This window comes from Drosophila sulfurigaster, chromosome 2R (genome assembly GCF_023558435.1).
Source record: "Drosophila sulfurigaster albostrigata strain 15112-1811.04 chromosome 2R, ASM2355843v2, whole genome shotgun sequence".
NCBI lineage: Eukaryota > Metazoa > Arthropoda > Insecta > Diptera > Drosophilidae > Drosophila > Drosophila sulfurigaster.
In genome coordinates, this window is record NC_084882.1 from 3013685 (window position 1) to 3021186 (window position 7502).

Consider the following 7502-nt stretch of genomic DNA (forward strand, 5'->3'; position numbering starts at 1 on the left):
GTAGTCACTTGGATCCCCTACTGTTCACTTTGTTTATAAATGGTCTTCCTTCTGTTATAAAACATGTACTTATTATGTATGCTGATGACGCTAAGCTATGGTTGACATTCACTGATAGTCTTGCGAACTCACTGTTGCAAAATGACCTTAATAATCTTGAATCTTGGCGCACAGTAAATCTAATGTATCTCATTTGTAATAATTGTAAACTTATGACTTTTTTTAGGGTTGTTCTCCAGGTTAAAAATTGTGTATAATATTATACTTTCAGGCTTTCTTTGCGAATCATTGGTGCTGCTCTCATGGATCAAGAATGATCCGTGTAAGTTCAACGTTTTTGTGGCAAATCGAGTAGCGTATATCCAGGAGCGTCCCCTCAGCGATCTTCATAAGGTGGCAGTTCGTCATCTTTACCTAATGGACAAGATCGAAGTGGAAGTACGGGAAGCATCAGTCAAGAGGCCAAATCACCATCTATGTATGTATATCGCTGTGTTGACGCTGCATTCTCAATTTCGACGAGCTTTGCACTCTGGCTTGTCAAATAGCGACAATAATTAATAGTCGCTCATTAGTTTCAATTTTAGAAAATCCTGTTGTCTCCAGCTATGTTTGGTGGTCCACCAACGCTGATTCTCAAACCAACCTTAGCTATGCTGGAATACAATCGGTTGGATAGCCATCCAGCAGTGTGTCAGTCAGCTGCAGCAGCAGGTCTTGTGGACTCGATGGCAAAGATGCAAGTGACGCACTCCTGAAGATAGATTGCATGTAAACGACGTGGTATTAGTAAAGGATGACCTCCTCTTTGTTGGCCGCTAGCCTGTCTCTGTCATGGACGGTAAGTGCCGAGTTGCTGATGTGAAAGCGTCATGTGACAACTCTCGGAGAGCCATAAACAGACAATGTCTACTGCTCCTGAAGTTTGATGTTGAAAGACAGGCCTTCAACAGCGGGAGTATGTCGGGAGCAGCAGACATCTGTTAATGTTAATATGATGCTGTAAATGTGTCTGCCAGCAGTGCAGCTTCTGCCTGCACCACTGTATGTTTTCTGACACTGTTAACGTTCGCCTCCATTTCGATCGGCTAATTGCATTTTTACTACTTCTTGTACTCTACTTGAATAGTGTCAGTGATGAAGCTTGAATAATGGAGTTTTCGCTTTTTATTTAACAAACGAAATCTTTTTCCCTGAAAGCTGAAATAAACGCATGAAACAAAAGCTTAATTACTCTACATTTTTAGAGACCCCAGCGAGAAAAAAAGGTCGTACTTTTTTATCATAGAATAGACACAGCGTCAAGCATTACTGTAAATCACTGGCGAACCTTTAAACATATACGCGGCTACCATAGCCAAGAAATTAAAAGATTGCCGCCCAAGGGTAATATAATAGCATATGAGATTGATGAGCGCGGGTGCGGTTGTCCTTGCTGACTCGGACCAAGAGAGCGAGGCGTCAACCTTTACTGCTGAGGAGGCCGACTTACCAAAACCGTACAGAAAACGGACAATCACGAAAAACATAATATTTGGGTTAGTCCACACAAGGAGTTTGGGGAAGTCCACACATCAATAAAAAGTTCTAAACAATATGTTGATAGAGTACTTAAGTAGGATTTATCGAAACTGCTCTCCATATTATTGAAGACTCTATTGAAAAAGCTGACCACTTTAATGAATATGCGGTAAATTCCGTCCGTTCAAACCTCACATCACCGCAGAAGTGGCATGAATTATACGCTCTAATCATAGGTTAGGTAGGACCGGCTGCCCCTGTACGGGGCAAAGCATAGACCAGTGGAGGTCCGTAGCTGTACCGGTAGCTTATCTACGTCTCAGAACTCGCGCAGTATGGATGCATTTTTGGCAAAAGCCAGCAGCATCCTAGGAGATAGCCGTGAGACGTCCCGAAGATCGTTGTGGCACGGCGAATTAAGGTATTTCAACCGGAGTCGGGATAACGCTGGGCATCTACAGAGAAGATGCTCAAGTGTTTCCTTAACCCCGGGTTCGTTGCATTTCCTGCACTGATCGCTGTTCGTGATGCCCAGCTTTACAGCATGGACAGCTCAGAGACAGTGACCAGTTAAAATGCCTAGCATTAGCCTGCAGTCTTTCCTTGAAAGCTGCATGACGTATTTGGTTAAGTTTTTGTTAGTAGAGGCACACATCAGCCTTGCAGTTTTGCACGAGTTGGCATTACGCCAGCTCGCGTCCCACTGAAGTCTAGAGCGCACCTCAATTTCATTGCCTAGAGTTCGCAGGGGTATCGGAACATTGCACATGTTACCGACATCGAGCCCTACTCCCTCTTTGGCGAGAGTGTCTGCGATCTCGTTGCCATCGATGCCCTGGTGGCTTGGGATCCAATAGATACGCACGACCGCAGATGCGTTCAGCGACTCTATTGCTCTTCTGCTGTCCAGGACAACTTTGGACTTGACCACATCAGAGTGCATTGATCTTATTGCAGCCTGGCTGTCAACAAAGATGTTAATAGAGGTGTGATCACGCTGTAAACCCCGAGCCAATTCGGCAGCCTTTCCAATGGCAAAAACTTCCGCCTGGAAGATGCTGCAATGGTCTGGGAGTTTATAGGATTGTTTGGAGACCGGGTCCGGGCAGTATACGGCCGCTCCGACACCATCATCCATCTTCGAACCGTCGGTGAAGAGGTTGAGGGCTTCGGGAATGCATAACCCTTCCCGCCAGCACTTCGGTTCCAAGAATATAGTGTTAATATGGTCAGTACTGGTAAGGGGGATAGTATAGTCCAAGTCTCTACTAGTCTCCCTACCAATGGCGCTGTGACCATAGCCTAGCAGACCCAAATTGCCAGTTGCGGCAATCCGTAGGGACGATTTTGCGGCTATGGATTGCGCGTATAGGTTTAATGGTTCAACACCAGCTATTACCTCGAGGGCTTTAGTTGGCGTCGACCTGAGAGCGCCTGTGATACACAGTAGCGCTTGACGCTGTGTCCTTTCCATGATGGATAGGTACGTCCTTTTTTCAGTGGCCTGCCACCACACTAGAACACCGTAGGTGAGGATAGGGCGAACAACTGAGATGTATTTCCACCGCATTAGATTAGGAGAGAGGCCCCAAGTGCAACTAAGCATCTTTTTCGCCATGTACAAGGCTCCGGTGGCCTTCTTCACCCTTTCTAACACATTGAGCTTCCATGTCAGTTTGCTGTCAAGGACCACACCTAGGTATTTTACTGCTAGGCTCGGCTTTAGCATAGTGCAGCCTATTTTTGGGGGGGACCACGCAGGTACCTTATACCTCTTCGTGAAGAGGATAAGGTCCGTTTTATCCGCGTTAATGCTGAGCCCGGCTGATTCGGCCCATGCTTTAACTTCCCGCAAAGTAAGTTCCATTACGGAACTAAGGGTAGTTGGGCATTTCCCAGTTATCAAAATGCTTATGTCGTCAGCATAGGCAATTAACTTGGCAATCTAGTAAATTTAAGGGGCCGTCTAGACCAAATTTAAGAAGGCGGCTATTTAATGGCCGCATCGACCAAATTCCAGGCGGTTGAAGTGATCGCTGGTGCCGTGTTAGGCGAGAGAATCAGTGGTGACGTTATTGAAGGCGCCTGAAATGTCAAGAAATGCACCCAAGGCATATTCTTTATAGTGGTCTGCTTTTTCGATGGAGGCTACTAGAGCATGGAGAGCAGTCTCAATGGACTTGCCCTTTGTATACGCATGCTGATTTGGGGACAACAGATGCATTGAGTTGCTTCTGATGTGCAAATCAAGTAGCTTTTCCAATGTTTTTAGCAAGAAAGAGGTTAGGCTGATAGGCCGAAGGTCATTTGGGACCACATGACTGCATTTGCCCGCCTTGGGCAGGAAAATGACTTTCGAGGTCCTCCAAAGAGTGGGGATATGACCCCATGCGAGGCACGCCGAATAGATACCCGATAGCCACGGAACAATCGTGGGCTTGCTGGCTTGCAGCATTGCTGGCGAAAGTCCATCGAGACCGGGCGACCTGACCTTCGCAAAGGAGTCGATAGCCCAAATTATTTTGTTATCTGTAATTAGACCGGCAGGGGTCTCATAGCTGGGAGACTAGGAAAGAGCTGCCAGTCACTGTTCCCTATTCCAATACATCCCGGGAAATGAGTTGAGAGCAGTGCTTCCAGAGTTTCAGCACTGCTCTCCGTCCACGCTCCATCGCCCGACTTGAGCAGACTGGGACTGGAAGCCTGCTTGGACAGCAGCTTCCTCAGTCTGGAGGTGTCTTTGATGTTATCCAGGTCCGAGCAAAAGGTTCTCCATGAAGACCTTTTGGATGATCGGATCATCTTCTTGTACGACTTCAGGAGAGACCTATACTCGTCCCAGACATATTCGTTGTCCGCCTTCTTAGCAAGTTGAAACATGCTAGTAAGCTCCCCACGTAGCGATGAGAGATCTGGGTTCCACCAGGGTGGCTTCGATCTTCTCGTCGGTCTTGAGAGTCTACAAGATTGGCGAAACGCTGAAAGTAGTCCTGCTGAAAGGACATTGACAGTAGTTTCTAGGTCCTGTACCGAGTTGATGTTACCCGGCGAACCAAGAGACTTGGAAACAAGGCTAGAGAATTTCGCCCAGTTCGTGTTACGGGGATTTCTGAACGGCTGAGCCGCAGGTACCCTGTTAAAAGGAATGGTAAATTGAATGTACTTATGGTCCGAGAAGGAGGGTCTATCCAGGACCCTCCACTCTTCAACATTGGTACACTCAGTTGAAATCGTTAAGTCCAGCACATTACTGGAGGTGGGACCTACATAGGTAGATACCTCACCCTGTTGGCTAGACTAAGCTTATGGTTAAGGATAAAATCAAGAACTGACTCACCCCTGTCGTTGATGTCGGGACTTCCCCAGACGCTATGGTGGGCGTTGGCGTCCGTTCCGATAATAATATGCTTCTTGGAGGAGCAGACCATGTCCACCAGCCTCCGCAGCTCGTCAGGTGGAGCCGGCTTGTCGTGGGCCATATAACAGGATGCCAGCAGCAAACATCCTTCATGGCTCTCCAGCACCACCACGGTTAGATCGTCATTGCTGTAATTAGGTAGTAGATGAGCTTTTAGCCCCTTCTTTACAAGGATGGCAGTTCTCGATCTGCTTACCAATGTCGGGACGTATAAATCATAGTTAGGCGACTTCAGTCCAGCCACCGTGTTGCCCGACGCTATCCACGGTTCTTGGACCAAAGCCGCGTAGGCGGACACTTCCTCCAGGGCAAGGAGTAGCTCCGCCGAAGCCGTTTTGGATTTATGGAGGTTGAGTTGCAGCACACTCATTAGAGGTTAGCAAACTCGCGGGGCCCGTCTGCATGGACAGTTCCTCCCCACCTCCTCCGTCTTGTCAGTCAGGCTGAGGTTCTGGGTGGCGTCGGTCACGCTCTCGAGAACGAGATCTGCCTCAACCTCCCCTAACCTCAGCGTGTGTGTGTCCTGGTCGTTGGGATGACGTTTTTGAGGCGAAGGTACACGCTCCCTAAGCCCCACGCCATCTTCCCATTGCGCTTGTATAGCAGATCCTCGGCCTCCTTGTTGATCTGAATGATCACGTGCTGACCACCACTGGGTAAAGGTTCATCAACCTTCAGCACGGACCAATCACTCGTCGGTATGGCCGGGTTCTGCTTTTTAAGCAGCTGAAGCGCCCGCTCTCCCTGAACAACTATTGGGAAAAGGACTTTCGCCTTCGGCATGGACGGAATATTATTCCTGTCCACCACGTCCAGCTTGGCCCCCTGCGACAGCCCGTCCAGTTTGGGTACGGTCGCTTGCAGCCACTGCAATGTTGGGTCGTCCTTGCATGTCAGGATCTTGACACCATTCAGCCAGCCAGTGCCTTCGAATGTAGGCATTGGACTGTCTGGGACATTCTCCATCCTGACAAACAGTGCGTCGACCAGCTTACTGTGGGTCAACCGCCACCGCTCTGCAGACATTTTCCCGTTAGGGTCCCCTCTGTCTATGAGAGCAACGGCGAGATGCCGCCTGGCAGTTTCAGCAACCGTTGCTCTCTGTTTCGTCTTGTTCGAGTCCGTGTTGGTGGAGCCAGGTGCTCGCAGCTTCTGCTCACTGGAGCCCCTTGCTTGGGACTCTCAGCGGACCGTTGGCGCTTGCTTGCCATGGACTCCACCTTGTTGTTGGCAGGGCCGGTAGAACCAGTCTGCACTTTAGTGTCTTTTGGGAGGGGGCTAAGTTGGTTTTCCCGCATCCACGTGTTGGCCCAGGCAAGCCTCTCCTGGTCCTTGACGGACAGGTTAGCTACGCCACTAAGCCTTGCGTGAATACGGGTCGCCGCCCTATTTTTGGCCTTCTCCTTCAGCCCCCCCGTGCCCCGCTGCGCAACCTTGGAGGTGCTGGCGATAGGCATGGGTGACTGAAGAGGAAGACGTTCCCCTACACCGTAGAAGTTGGCGCAGCGCTCTTTTGGTCCGTGTCGGTTAAGACCACAGCACCCGCGCGCACCAACCTCGAATTTTTTGTGGCAGTGTTGTTACAACTGGTACGGCCTGCTCCCGCCGCCTCAGAGGTGTGACCGCTGGCGACACGCAGAGAGGATCTCTCCCCCCCGTGCCCGCCGGTGGTAGCAGTCACGCCTTCCACCGACGTTTGGGCTGACATCCCAGCCCGGGTTGAATAGTTTAATGAGTCCATTCCGAGACCATAGTTGGCTAATTTTGTTCTTGGGAGCCCCCCATAGCGTTTTCAGTCTTACCGCCAGAATCATAACGAAATTAATATTTTTTTGACAGCCAGGCAGTCATTAGATGTGGTCAAATCCAATGTTGTCCTGGGGAGCAGTAGAGCAATAGAGCCGCTGCATATTAATAAGATGGCAGACAGTCTTGCCAAAGAGAAAGTATGGTTTGATATAAGAAACATGAACATGTTGTGATATCCGTTGGCATTGAAATTGAAGCATACTCAGATGTAAACTATGCTCAACAATTATCTTTTTATTATATTTCAATAACTCTTTCGGCTTGTTCAAATAATTGTATGACTTTTTGAATTTAGTTGAAGTGGTACATATGATGTGACAAATAAGTTTTTTGGTTGTCTCACTATACTCATACTTTCATCAAATCTCCATTTTCTAATCATCGTTTGGTTTTCAATAAACTCATCCAGTAAACTTTGCAACTCAATCTCAATATGAGCTTTATCTACTGATTTATCTTCTGGGCACGGTTGCCACTTTTGGTACAAATGTATCAAAACTGGTACATTTTTTATGCGTTGGTACATTGGATCACTTTTTTTCATGTTGGTACATTTTCAATATGCCTGCCTTTTATGTTCACACATATTATTTTAACAAATGGCTCTGTTCCACCAGACATAAATTTTTTATCAGTTAGAAATTTAACCATGACTAACATTGGAAAATATCGCACACAGTCGATTGTATTGTGTCAATTCAGAAAATATGTATGCGCCAATCTAAGGTCTATCACTACGTAAACAGTTATATAT